This window comes from Rhea pennata, chromosome Z, assembly GCF_028389875.1.
Source record: "Rhea pennata isolate bPtePen1 chromosome Z, bPtePen1.pri, whole genome shotgun sequence".
NCBI lineage: Eukaryota > Metazoa > Chordata > Aves > Rheiformes > Rheidae > Rhea > Rhea pennata.
The window spans coordinates 17,367,617-17,382,778 of NC_084702.1; positions in this window are offsets into that span (position 1 = coordinate 17,367,617).

Genomic DNA, 15,162 nt, shown 5'->3' on the forward strand with positions numbered 1-15,162 from the left:
TCTTTAATATTAAGCAGATTGGGATATATATCAAAAGATTTAATTTAGCAAATGGTAATTGTGTTCCTAACATCGGAAAAAAAAATGTGCTTGATCTTAGTTGTTAAAAGGTAGTGCTTTATTTATACAATTTTAACACCATTTTTAATAGCTCAGTCAGTTAAATAATTGAGATTACTTTGAGTATAATTTTTGTACTGACTGTTTTAAAGCAATAGCCAAATAACTTACTGAAATTTGTTTGCTCATCTATGGAGGTCTGAATAGTTCAAAGGAAAAATGCCCAAATTCAAATTCAAAAATGCCCTCAGGCAAAACTATATCTGAAAAATAAATTTCAGTGTCCTTCACACATGAGTACAAGAAAGGTGAGGTTTGCTGACCAAAGACTGTGTCTAGAAAGCAGGATTTAAGAACTGTTGCAATACAAACAGTAATCATTAGTAATAGTAAGAGGACGATAGCTTCCTGCATCCTTTGCCTTTTTTTGAGTGAATAATAAATTACTTAAATTTCTTTCCATGTTATGGTCAGGAAATTCCTACATAGGCTAACATTTTTATTTGCAGAAAAGCCATAGTCATCTTGCACTCTTGTCTAATTTGTTTATATCTTTTTTTGTCTCTAAAATGTTTTTATTTCAAGCAATTTCAGAGGCAGCTCTTGGCTTTAAGATAAGAAGTGATAAGAAGGTCTCCAGGTAGTGCATGCAGCCTGCCTTAGCTCCTGACACAGAAAATCCAGGTGTAAATCTTCTCGGAGGCCAGCTGAAATTATTTCCCCAGGACTGTGCTCCAGAGGCAGCCTCATTCGTATTCTCTCAAAAGAGATTTCATTTCATTAAACTCTAGACTTGACTCTCTTGCAAAGAGGTCAGCAAAAAATGCTACATACAGCGCTCTCTGCCTTCTGTAATGCCACCATTTGGTTGATTTATGGCAGCTGCACCTTTATGAGCCACAGAAGGGCCATGAAGATAGACTCCTGTTTCCTGTAAAGTTACGAAAAGCAGGTGAGGGGATAATATGCATTTCTGAGTAAAAAACAGAAAGCACACTTCATTGTAATATTCCTGCAATAAGGTGTCATAGGCTAATGGAGATTTTAGTTCAAAAAGAAAAAAAGCAGGAAAAGGCAGCATCTTTTTTTATTAATTTCCAATACAGGAATAGTATTATTATTTTTAACTTAATTAGTTAACCATCAGTCTGACTTGTCACTAAGATCCATAAAACTGAGTTACAAAGAAAACAAAGTAAAAGATAAATTATTTTTAAACTTTTCCTGGCAAGTTAGTACTGAAGGTGAAATTGAAAATGCTTTCACTGGTGTTTAAATGGACACCTGTGCTGAGCAAATAGTGTCCCCTAGTTGTACTACCACAATGTGCTAATCTTGCAATTGCAATCTGACCCTCATCTTCTGATACCTGTTTTTTTTTTGTTTGTTTGTTTTTCCTGCATGTTAAACGGCTCTTCCTGCCTACACACTGCTTGTTTTGGGGGTCACACATATGTACTCATCCAAATTGTCTATTTTTGTATAAGGTTATCTTTGCTGAAGCGCGGAATGATTATTTTCTGGTTTCTTTGTTCTCACATGGCATTCAGCTGATCAGGCTTGCTGGCTGAAGCAGGATTTATGCTTGGACTTCCATCAGAGCTATGCTTTGAAAAGGGAGCTTTGATATCATAGAATCAGTAAGGTTGGAAGGGACCTCTGGAGATCATCTAGTCCAACCTTCCTGCTCAGCAGGGTCACCTACAGCATGTTAGACAGGGTTGCATCCAGGTGGGCCTTGAAGATCTCCAGAGAAGGAGACTCCACAACCTCGCTGGGTAACCTGGTCCAGGGCTCTCTCACTCTCACGGGGAAGAAATTCCCCCTCACGCTCGGGCAGAACTTTCTGTGCTTCAGTTTCTGCCCATTGCCTCTTGTCCTGTCACACGGGACAACTGAAAAGAGTTTGTCCCCATCCCCTTGACACCCTCCCTTCAGGTACTTGTACACATTGATCAGATCCCCCCTCAGTCTTCTCTTCCCCAGGATAAACAGGCCCAGCTCTTGCAGCCGTTCCTCATAGGGCAGGTGCTCCAGCCCTCTGATCATCCTCGCAGCCGTACGCTGGACTCTCTCCAGTAGCTCCATGTCTCTGTTGTGCTGGGGAGCCCACAACTGGACACAGGACTTGAGATGAGGCCTCCCCAGGGCTGAGGAGAGGGGCAGGATCACCTCCCTCGACCTGCTGGCAACACTCTTCCTCATGCATCCCAGGAGACCATTGGCCTTCTTGGCCACAAGGGCACATTGTTGGCTCATGCTCAACTTGTCATCCACCAGCACTCCCAGGTCCTTCTCTGCAGAGCTGCTCTCCAGCGGGTCAGCCCCCAGCTTGTACTGGTACCTAGGGTACCCTAGGACTCTGCACTTGCCCTTGTTGAACCTCAGGAGGTTCCCCTCCACCCAACTCTCCAGCCTGTCCAGGTCTCCCTGAATGGCAGCACAGCCCTCTGGTGTATCAACCACTCCTCCTGGCTTGGTATCATCAGCAAAGTTGCTGAGGAGGCACTCTGTCCCTTCATCCAGGTCATTCATGAAGAAGTTGAACAGGATGGGGCCCAGTACCGAGCCCTGGGGGACGCCACTGGCCACAGGCCTCCAACTGGACTCTATGCCACTTCTGATGACCCTCTGAGCTCTGCCTTTCAGCCAGTTCTCAATCCACCTCACTGTCCACTCATATAACCCACACTTCCTGAGTTTCTCTGGGAGGATGCTCTGGGAGACAGTGTCAAAAGCCTTGCTGAAGTCAAGGTACACAACTCCACTGGTACACACAAGGTACACACAACGTCCACTGCTCTCCCCTCATCTCCCTAGCCAGTCATTCTATCCGAGAAGGCTAGCAGATTGGTTACGCAGGATTTCCCCTTGGTGAATCCATGCTGGCTACTCCTGATCACCTGCTTTTCCTCCACATGTCTGGAGATGACATCCAGAAGGAGCTGTTCCATCACCTCTCCAGAGATGGAGGTAAGGCTGAGGGACCTACAGTTGCCTGGGTCCTCCTTCTTGCCCTTCTTGAAGACTGGAGTGACACTGGCTTTCTTCCAGTCCTCAGGCACCTCTCCAGTTCTCCAGGACTTTTCAAAGATGATGGAGAGTGGCTTGGCGACAACACCTGCCAGCTCCCTCAGTACCCGTGGGTGCATCCCGTCTGTGCCCATGGATTTATGGATGTCTAGCCTGCCCAGAAGGTCTCTAAGGCTTTCCTCCTCAACCAAAGGAAAGTCTTCCCTTCTCCAGACTTTCTCCCTCACATCCAGGCTGCGGATTCCTGAGGGCTGCCCTTAGCAGTGAAGACTGAAGCAAAGAAGGCATTCAGTAGTTCTGCCTTCTCTGTATCCCTTGTTACCAGGCCCCCGCCCCATTCAGTAGCGGGCCCACATTTTCCCTAGTCCTCCTCTTGCTGCTGATGTATTTGAAGATGCCCTTCCTGTTGACCTTATCAATATGACACATTGTTTTGGGAATAAAGTGATGTGCTACCATTTTCTTAAAGTCTGACTGCTGAGACATCACCACCACATACTAACTTAAGAAGGGAGCTGAAATTCCGCTGTGGTGGTGATGTCTCACCTGGGTGAGGTTCGCGCGTGTGACAGGGGTGGTCCCTGTCTCTTCGTCTGATATGGGGCTCCCTGTAGAGCTGCAGTTGGTATGCTCAAGGATGAATGTGGCAGTGGGAGTGGTAGTAGCCCTGAGCAAGCACAGCTTCTCCAAAAGGAGCATAGAAAGGTTTTTCTGGAAAAGAAAAAAGAAAGTATCTCTAAGAGAAAAGAATAAAAGCTCATGAATGGCACACCTGGTGCTGAAAGCAGCAAAAAGTCTGTTGAATACAACGTTTGTTGCAAATTTTACTGGGAAGCTGTCTAATAATGTCAGTTACTAATATGAAGTCTTGGTGAAGATGCATAGGAAGTATTTTTTGTGACTTTGAGATTATTTTGAGACTGGATAGAGTTATTTCACTTGCTGTTTCTTCTCCATGTCCTTTCTGCCTTTTGTCTGGTGCAGAGCAGATATTCACTGGCAGGGCTTTGATGTATGTATCTTCTTTTTCCTGAACAAGTGACCCCGAGATGATGCACTTTGAAAGCGATTGTGCAAAATGTTAGAAATTGTCATGTTACTAACATAAACTAGCCACAAACAAAACATTGTGTAGTCACATTTCCTAGCACAGAAAAATAAAAGGGAAAAAAACACAGAGAGAAGAAAAAAAAAAAGAAAAAAATCTATCATAAACTCCAAGCAAAACAGGAATTATGGTCAGGGAGGATTGAAATCAATCTGAGAAGGGACTATGAAGTCACAAATCTCATTGAATGACCTTCTCGCTACAGTTTCAGCTGATGTCTTTCTCCTCCAAATTATTATAATTGAGAGTGCACCCATTACAAAATTTTCCATTTGTCAGATGGATGATGCTGTTTTACAATATGGCCAAATAATATATCCATTATGAATTTCAAGTCTGGTGCCAACGAAACATCAGCAGCCCTTCTTAAACAGCACCTGAAACATCAGAAGGAAGCTCACTGAATAACAGTTTGAGAGGAGACCTGTGGGTTTAACCAGTAACTTCCCACATTTGGATGTCAATGGGCTTCTGTTTTAATATCTAACATTTTCCTAGTGGTTGGGGCTCATAAATGCAATACAAGTGAAACAGGGAAACATGACCAAAACAACCATGTTGACCTCTGGGTTACATTACCTCTGGTGTCCAAAGGAAACCTGTAGACAGCAAAATATCACAACAGACATGTCTGTAACAGCACTTTCCAAAATGAGATTTTTAAGTAACTTGATCAAACACTGGTGTTATTAAAGCCAGCGCTTCCGTTTTGGAAATTATACCATTTTGTAATTATAGAATTCTCTTTGGTAATTACGTGACAACAGTTTATTCTCACATACGTACAGACACCTCAGATCTTTTATGCAATGATCTTTCCATCACACATTCATGCTATGTTTTGTTTTGTTTTGTGTTTTGTTTTATTTTATGTTATTTTTTCTTCCCTTCCTTCCTTCCGCTCTCTATTCCTATTAGAACTTAGAACTGACACGGTAATTATTTTAAGTATCCTGTGGGAGTTGAGTGGAGTAGAGGAAATTTCAAAAAATTTCTTGTAGCAGGATTCGTTTCTAAAAAGCACCTTGATAAAGTGAAATATTCATTCCACCCCAAATGCTTGGCTCTGGAGGGACAGATTAAAGTCATACGATTCGTTCTTCTGTCTTTTTATGTTGAGCCAAAGAAGATCTCTAAAGCTGGGACAAAGCTTTCTTATAACATCACAGAAAAAATGTTAGGACATCTAAATATGAATCTAACAGCCATTCAAGCCCAGCAGCACCAGAATTAGAAGCAAAGAAGCAACTGGTATCAAGTCTGCTTCTGTGATGCACAAGTAGGAAAAGAGAGTGTAAAAATAATTTATTATGTAAATCAAAATATCTTTGAGTGAAGACAAGTGGAAATAATTGTATCTTGTCTACTGATAGTGAGGTATAACCTCTGAAATTGTCACTCCAGTGTGTAATATACATTTGGGGGTTTATAATGCAAGTTTTTCTATAGTAATAAGTAGATTTCTGTGTTTTCTTCTCAATCGGCACTGATGAAAAAGACTTATTAGTTTTTCTGTAGTAACATCAAAAAAAGTTTATTCAAAAATCCTGCAATATACATTTACAAAATACAAACATAAAACTGTACTGAAAGACATACCAAAACTGTTTAACTTCAGTTATAAATGAATGGAGAATGTGACCAAGGTAATCGCTTCAGCAGTGCACCGAGATGATTTGTAACTGAGTCATCATTTGTTAAAAGAACATTTGATATTGTTTTATTATTGATATATTTATCTTTCACACCAATAAAATCATCAATATTTTTGTATATTTTTATAAGATGGTGTTTATGGTTACAAATTAGCATAGCTACAGGAACCTGCTGTTCATAGTGAGGATGGGTCAATCTCTTTGACTAAATGCATAGAGGGGAGACGTTGACAAACCAGCTCAGAATACTGAGCTATTACTATCTGAATCAGGCTGAACAATTTTTGAGATCTGAAAGCAGTTTATGGAGCTGTTTGTTTTGATTTCAGTGCTTCTGATCAGAAGTGGAATTTCTGAGATCACAGACTTGAGGTTATTTGCATGGTGATTTTGGCATGCCTTTGAGCTGTAGACACAAGTGAAATTTTGGGTTCACTTACGTGTTTTTGGTTTGTGGCATGACTTTTGAGGCAAAAAGCCATGAAACATTCTGTAAATAGAAGTTGAAACCTCTGAGAGATTCAGACAAGTGGCCTGGAAAATGAAGCCCTTGCTCTTTTCAGAACAGATCTGAAAATCTCATTCCCAGTATATTTTGAGGTTCTGTGCATAATTAGCGGTGACTTATGGGCTTTAAGGATACATTACAAGGAGCTGACATCGAACTGTCGCTTGCGTATTCAGTTTTAATGAATTACTGCTGAAGTACTAAAAATGACTACGTTTAAGAGTAGGCTCTAGGTTTGAGGACAAAATCATTTAACAGAGTTTTTGTGATAGCAAGGCACTGAATACTGAAAATCCCTTGTAAACCTGTTCTTCTGTAATGGCAGAATTTACCTTTATCTGAGAGTCTCATAGATGTCATGATCCTATATAAAATTGTCTTATGATCAGCCTAGCTGCAATAATGTGCACCTTAACTGAATTTCTCAATATCACTGCTTTTTTAAAGTCATCAAAATGTTTTCAAAAAAAATTTATATACTGTATCTTGTCTGTCTTGTTAATATGGCTCCTGCATAATTTTTCTAGGCTCATGTTGTTATATTTAACACTTTTAGTGTTACAGATCTGTCTTTGTAACAGGAAAATTAGTTATTCAGGGTTGAAGGTAGAGAAAAAACTCTGCATTTCTCATATGGCAAAAAGAAGTACCTAAATCATGAGAATATATATATATATATCTTTATATTTTGCTTTCCAGAAAACAAACATACATTTTTCCCCAGATTTGCCATATTCTTTTTACCTGTGAAACGTTCCTCTCCTCCTGATTCAAACCCCCCAAAATAACCCCAGATGATCTATAAGGAAGTATTTTTACAACAGATTTGCTGGAGTAAATGTGGCATAAACATGCACATGGTTTCAATTTCCTGAGCAGCACTGGCATTTTCACTCTGTTTCCTCTTAATCCTGTCTTGCTCACAGCTCCCTTGCTTCTGGATTCCTTTCTCAGCAGCCAGGGGTGGGGTTAAAATAACATTGAAATGGAAGAGAGCTCAACCAGCTCATTCTGTGTAATAAAATCCATTCCACTGTGCTCCTAATTTCATCAACTAATACAAGTCAACATTGAACGTTAATGAGGAAAGGTTTCCAATTAGATACAGTCTGACACTGACCCAGCTTTTCAGTCACCTTCAATTGTCAGCGATAAAAAGGACAGTTCAATATGATATGGATCATTCACTCCAAATCTCCACAACTCATTTATGACAAACACAACTAACAGAGCATAGGGAACTGCTGAATTGTTTTTCATTATGCTGGCACATTGGCTTTAGACTACAGTGGTAATGATCTTTAGAGGCTTTCCATACAGAGCGCCACTAATGAGCAAACCAGGATGGGGTGACGAGGTGATGGCGACCCACATTTTCAAGTGACAATACAAGCAACATGATGATGCTTAAAATTCCCTATTATTTCTGGAAAGTAATTCACTACCAGAGAGAAGAGAGAGTTAGAAGGCTAAGCTATTAAATAAAATGAGTACAAAAAGTGAATAGCTCATTAAAAATGAAAAGCTTTTGCAAAATACACCAGCCTTGTCTTTGCCAGTCACTGTAAAATGTGCTTCTGCCCATCTTTCTGCGAGCAGTCACTTAGAGTGGTATGCCATAAGCTAGGAGGTCTGGGGATGTGTTAAAATGCAGCAGAAGTGCATTTCCCAGTGCTGTATTCCTCCGTGTTTAAGCCCAGACCAGCTAGGGGGAATAGATGTGGATAAAAGTAGACGTTAAATGCATTCTTGATCTTGGTCAGGAGGCAGCTACAGCCCAGGGCTAATGCAGGGCACTTTCAAGGCTCTTCCAAAACCACTGGGTTGTGACGACCACTTCAAGTCTGTTACAAGGGCTAAGAACAGTAAGGCCATAAATTACTACACTGCCACAACTACTGCAACATGGGTACAAGGTAACTCTGTAATAAAATATAAAAGTTGTCTGGAGACTGTGAAATACTAGAGTTGTAGCTGATATTCTGTTCTCTGAGCTGGAATAAAACTTGCACCTCAGTTATTGTGGCTGTTTCTTTCAAAATCTCATGAAAACCTCTTATTTCAGAATAAAATCCCTCTTTATCATTTTGGAACTGTGAAAATCCACAAAGATTTGTAAAGTCGCATAGGATTTGAAAGCTTGATTTCACTTCGGTCTATATGAACTATTTGCTGGAAAATGCATTCCAAGGAATAAAGTACTTGGGGAAGAAAAGAAGACTAGGATAGCAACCAAAAATGCTCTGAGATTTGTTATTAGCAGAAATGGAACTTGAAGGTTTCCACCAAAGAGTGTGTTGCAAGATGAGAAGAGCAACAACCAAATCAAGTGTTTTCAGCAGAAATGAGCTCAGCAAGTATCAGCTTAGCAAAATATGAAAAATACCACTATTTCCAGTTAAGACTTGACTATAGTATCAAGCAGTGTAGACTGGTCAAATAAAAATCTAGTGTGGCTATTCCCCTGGAAAAATCTACCTATTGTAATTATATGTCAAATAAGATGGGGGAAAAACTCATATAAGATTAATCACAAAGGTCCATGTGGTATAAACTAAACTGTATTTTTTAAATATTATGAAAATTATTGACTTTGAAAATCCTTATGAAAATAAGGATTAAAACCTTATTTTGAACATAATTTTCCATTAAATGTTTATAAAAGTATGAGTTTTTTTCCTCCTGTGTGGGATAGCTTAGCTGCTGCTCTTGATACTGGAAATAATCATTAATACTGTGGAAAGACATTGAGAGGTTTTTTTATCACCTTTTTTTCTTTGTGGGGTATAATCCGCATTCAGATGATAGACACAGAAACTTGCTGGTGGAAGCTTATATGGGATTCATAAAGCTGTGCCAGAAGTTCTGAGAAATGAAGTCCCCAGTTTTGCTCCAAGTTTCAACCTTGCCTGAAACTAAACATATGGTAATTGTTTCCTTGCACAATCAATCTTTTCCTTATTGATTTATTGATTTCAAAATCACAGCATTTAATAATTCTGCTATATTCTTTCTGGAAAGACCTGTCCCATCCAGGTGTGCCTAAGGGCTTCTTTGTCTCTCTTGCATCAATATAAACAAAAAATTTCACCTGGTAGCCTTTGTACAGTTGACGAACTGGTTAGATGCACCCTGATGTCAGGGAATCAGGAGACATTAGCATGTGGCAATATGAATGTCCACCACAACTGAAAGGCTAATGAATTTCAGTACATAGAAGATAGTGACAGAAACTAGTCAAGCTTGCTTTAATCAGAAGGTATATTCTCATTTTTCAGACTGGAGAGTTTTGGATAGTTTGCATGCAAGCGTTGCTAAACCTGTCATTTCTAATCCTGAGCTATAGTACACACGTAGCTATTATACACATATAGCTATGCAAACTTCTGACACAGTGTCAGCACAGTGAACCAGCTGCAGGTAGTGCAAAGGGAAAAAAATGGTGAAAGTCTTCTAAAAGAGGAGTGCATAGATCCTCCTGGGCTTGAACTGTGAATGTCCTTGTATGAGGTATCTTTTAGGAAGTGCAGAGGAAGTGAATGTCAGCCACAAGCATGGGCTGGCTAAATGAGAGGCATGTTGTTTTTTTGTGTAACTTATGGTACCAGAGCTAGAAGTCTGGTCTCGTTTGGTTTTATGCATAGCCAGTGGAGGTGGAAAAGCTTTCCAAGGATATAGCCGAGAACAGGCGAGCACATATATCTTGCCTTTGGAATTACACTACTGGCTCATGACGGAAAGTGAAGTGGAAGAGCAGAATCCTAAAATTAACGAGACTAATTTGTTACTATTTTAACAGCAATCTACTTGATCCAGATGGCTGCTGTCTGTAGTGTGGTGGCTTCTGTGTGTGCATGCCAGATGATCAGGCTGTCCCTTATCCTGGCCATTAAGATGACCAGGTTGGTAGTAGGGTCCCTCCTACTTTTTCCAACCAGTCTGGTCCTACTGCCTCGTGGGTGAATGGGAGACAGGGCATTGCAGCAGTCCAAACTAGTCTCATCCAGCTGCACTGGATATGTTTGAGTTCCTGTAACATAACCAGGTGAAGACATGGGTTGGACACAGAATTCACCTTGTCTCATTATGCTCAAGTCGCTTGAGGTTCCTGGAAAAATGTCTCTGTTCTGGGCTGTTAACAAACCATAGTTGAGACTTTCTCAAGCCTAAGAGACTGAAGGAGTCTCCTTGGCCACTTCCTTAGGTTAGATGCCTGCCATTAGCTGGTAGGGCTTGGGATCATAAAAGTGATCAAACACATACGTAGGAATCTACTGCTTTTTTCTGGTGCAGTCCTGCCCCGCACTGGAGTTTTTCCAGTGCTTTGGCTTGGAACAGTTTACTTTAGTATAGGATATCTCCACTAAATTTCTTCCATGAGAGAAATGCTTTCCACTTCTGCTGAGAAATGTGTGTATATCCCAAGCATTTTCACAGCAAAGACACTGAGGGCAAGGATTTATCGTCTAGAGTGGATTACCAACTCAAAGGTTGAAGACAAATCCATTTCATTTTAAATCCATTTAATTTTGATGATAGATACATACTGGGAAACACACCTCTGCACTACTACATGGCAGGAATTTGTTCATGGATTTACTAATCACTGCCTTTTCTTGACAAACGTAGTTACATAGTTGGAAGAGCTGTCTCTCTCTATTTTTTTTTTTTTTTGGTGGTGGGGGACTGAACCTGTGAATGTCTTGACTGGAAGTTGTAAACTTCTGTGGCTAGTGCTAAAATATATAGTCCTTGTGCACTAAGGCAGCAGAAACTACAAGTTTTTACATGGTGTTTTGGCAGAGTGTAGCAATCACATCCTTTGGAAACGTGACTTCAGAAAATAATGTACAATTTCAATTAGTCTATTTACCTTCTATTTTACTGTGTTTTTTTTAAATCCAAATCCCAGACAGCTTGCTCTACAGCTGCTAATTTCACAAAATGAATCTTCGTTATCATCTTGATTTCAGTTTTCCAGAAAGAAACGTAAAACTGAAGCAGAATATAGGTCACCGCCCTGCCAATTGATTCAAGCGTGTTGTAAAAGTAACAGTTCAAGTCATAAGATGTATTTGGGAAGAATTTTCCTCTTTTGATAGACAGAATAACTTCTGATGAGTAAATAATTTTGCAGATCATTTCTGTATGTGTAAAGTATTTCATCTCGTTGTTTGAAATCTCTATTTTGCTCTGAGTTCTTTGAGTGCTGCAAGGATAGGTGCTTTTGCAATAACATTTATAATTAGGCAGAAATCTGGAATAATCTATATCTAGATTTTCTATATAAAAACAGAATTCTGGGAAATTTCAGGATTTTTGGAAGGTTTTCAGTGCTTCCTAGGTCTAAATCATGTTCCAAAAATAGTTCTGCCTGCTTTATTCTCTCGTTTTTGCTATGAGTGCCTGTTGGAAACAAGTGGAAAAAAAGCAAGTCAGACAAAAGTTAATGGAATTCTTCTGAGCATAAAGTTGCATTCACTGCAATTCAGAGTTCTGGCAGAGTTTCAAGATGTTTTACTTGAAATGTCACATCTATTAGAAGTTAGAGATACCTTGGCAAGAGAGTAAGTGCTCATCATAGCTAGACAGGAAGGACTGTATTAATTTCATGATATACAACTGAGAAAAAATGAGGCACATTACTTACATAGCATGATTCTGTAGTCAATACAGTGCAATTTATAGTGTAACTCTTAGGATTCTCAAACTATGAGTCAGATTATTAGTGGGTGAATAATGACTTCTGTTAAACCAAGGATCACATGAACATCAGTTTAACTGGATGATTTCATTGTTGTCAGTGGTGCTATGCTGATATACAGAAAAAGTAAGGAGGTGAAATGAAATTCAGGTCAAATGTTCTGTAAGGGCTTAAGCTTACATAGGGAAGAATGGAGCTAGTACACAACATCATAGAATCACAGAATCAGTAAGGTTGGAAGGGACCTCTGGTCATCTACTCCAACATCCCTGCTCAGCAGGGTCACCTACAGCATGTTAGACAGGGTTGCATCCAGGTGGGCCTTGAAGATCTCCACAGAAGGAGACCCCACAACCTCTCTGGGCAACCTGGTCCAGGGCTCCGTCACTCTCACAGGGAAGAAATTCCCCCTCACGGTCAGGCAGAACTTCCTGTGCTTCAGTTTCTGCCCATTGCCTCTTGTCCTGTCACACGGGACAACTGAAAAGAGTTTGTCCCCATCCCCTTGACACCCTCCCTTCAGGTACTTGTACACATTGATAAGATCCCCCCTCAGGCTTCTCTTCCCCAGGCTGAAGAGGCCCAGCTCTCGCAGCCGTTCCTCATAGGGCAGGTGCTCCAGCCCTCTGATGATCTTTGTAGCCCTATGCTGGACTCTCTCCAGTAACTCCATGTCTCTGTTGTGCTGGGGAGCTCACAACTGGACACAGTGATCGAGATGAGGCCTCCCCAGGGCTGAGGAGAGGGGCAGGATCACCTCCCTTGACCTGCTGGCAACACTCTTCCTAGTGCACCCCAGTAGACCACTGGCCTTCCTGGCCACAAGGGCACATTGCTGGGTCATGGTCAACTTGTCATCCACCAGCACTCCCAGGTCCTTCTCTGCAGAGCTGCTCTCCAGCAGGTCAGCCCCCAGCTTGTACTGGTGCCTATGGTTATTTTTCCCTAGGTGCAGGACTCTGCACTTGCCCTTGTTGAACCTCAGGAAGTTCCTCTCCACCCAACTCTCCAGCCTGTCCAGGTCTTCCTGAATGGCAGCACAGCCCTCTGGTGTGTCAGCCATATCCTATAAACTATTTTTTTTTTTTTGCAGGCTACATCTTTAGGATGAAATAGACAGTTTCACAGAATTTTTGGGGATGTCATTTAAAATAGTAATTACAATAAAAAATCTCTAGTTTCTGTTTTTGTTGTTTAATGAGATGCTTAGGTCCTTTTTTATTTATTGAAGGGAAAATATCAGTCCTATACACCTCTCGTACAGAGGACCATAACAGAAGAAGATGCGTCCTTTCCGCCACTTGTCATATTGCTAACAAGGAATAGGTTAGGAATAAGCTGAATTGAACCCCATGTCTAAAATAATCAAAAATTCCATTGGCAGAAATCTCATGTTATTTGTGAATGAGCTCTTTATGAATCTTACCACTTTTCAGAATAACAGCTGGGAAGAAATAGGTGTTAGGAACAACTTGGACTGGCTGCCATTCGTGGCTTCATGAGCACTGGAGGGTTGTGTGTTGTGTGTGTGCATTTGTATAGAAATCATTGGAATTTTGTAGACAGATCATTTTGATGAGCTAGTGTAACATTTCAATCCTTATCACAGATAAGAAATCATAAATAATTTCTAGCTAATTGTTTTGAAATATTTTTGTGCCCTACCTCCCTGAAAACACCTTTTTCCCCAAGAAAGCAACAGTTCTTGGCAAAGCCTGGTTTCCAGTGGATTTCCTGGAAGAAAGGCAGGAGAGAGTGTTGGAATAAGAGCGAGAGAGAAAGAGGTTATGAATACTCCATAGAAAAAGAGTTTCAGGCTGCATTGACACTTTATTAGGTGCTAGAGACTCCACAACGCCAAGCACTGTCAACGTGAAGATGCGTCCTCTGGTGTATGATTAAGTGGTATAAACTCACTGTTTTTTTTTTTTCCACAGTTAAGGAATGCTGAGTAGTGCTAGCTGCTATAGATTCTCCCATGGCTAGTACGAACCACGCTCCGCTCACCGTCCTCAGTTGCTTCAACCACAGTGTTAATCAACTGTGAGATACAAATGTTGGAAACCAGGTTCCACTGATTGTGGTGCTCTCCTGGGTGGATTATTTGATATCTAAAAAGGGCTGAAAACATGCTGTGCTCTTTCCCTTGATGACAGCAATATACATGTCTTTCTTTTCTAGTCATTCAATTTTCATGAAATTCACAGGGGTTTAATATCTTTGAGAGCTCTACTTCTGTCAATTTTAATTGAAATTGTCCTTTGGATTGAAAATTTATGGGGAGGAGAGAGAGAGCAGAAAGATATCGCATGATTGCTGAGGCCCAGTTTCCTAAAGAATAGTCTCCCCTTTGCTCACTATCCAAGAAGTGAGAAAGGTACAGGTGAGAGCCTGGAAAGATCAATGTGGTGTTTGAACTTTTCGGTGCCTCAGCAGAAAAGAGAGAAAGTGCTTTGTGTCTGCATTTCCTCAGACACAGTTGGATAATGTATCTGAAGACTGTTCAGTGATTGGCTTGAGCAGTTAGCCTAAGCCTGTGAGGTGTTTTATACCATCAAATCAATTGGTGTTACTAACTGCATATTGTTTTCTCTGTATTTTGACTTCTGCTTCAAAGTGAAAAGAATTCTCATCTGACACCTGCATGTTGCTGTCTAAGAGGCATGGCAGGCACTGAGCCTTACTCATAACCTGAATTTCTTTTATTATAGAAACAGCAAACTTATATGGTGCTCCTACTTTACCCCCCCTTATTTATATTTAATCCTCTCTCCCAAATTTTGTATCTGAAAGGATAATTTTTCATTCCTTACCTTCTTCATGATGATTATTTTTATTTTTCTCTCTGAACATACATAATTACTCCATTTGCCTCTGAAGAAAGCCAGAAAGATATTTTTATATAACATGTATGAAAAACACAGAAGCACTTTTTTTTCTTTTTTATCTCCAAAGAACACCTTGACTTCTCATACCGGTTTAAATGTAAAATCAGAACTTGGTTTGGAAATTCCCTTAACAAGCAGAAATTCCTGTGGTTATGTAAGAGAAGATGTGTTTTTCTTTGACCTGTTTGAATGTTTTGGGGAACTGT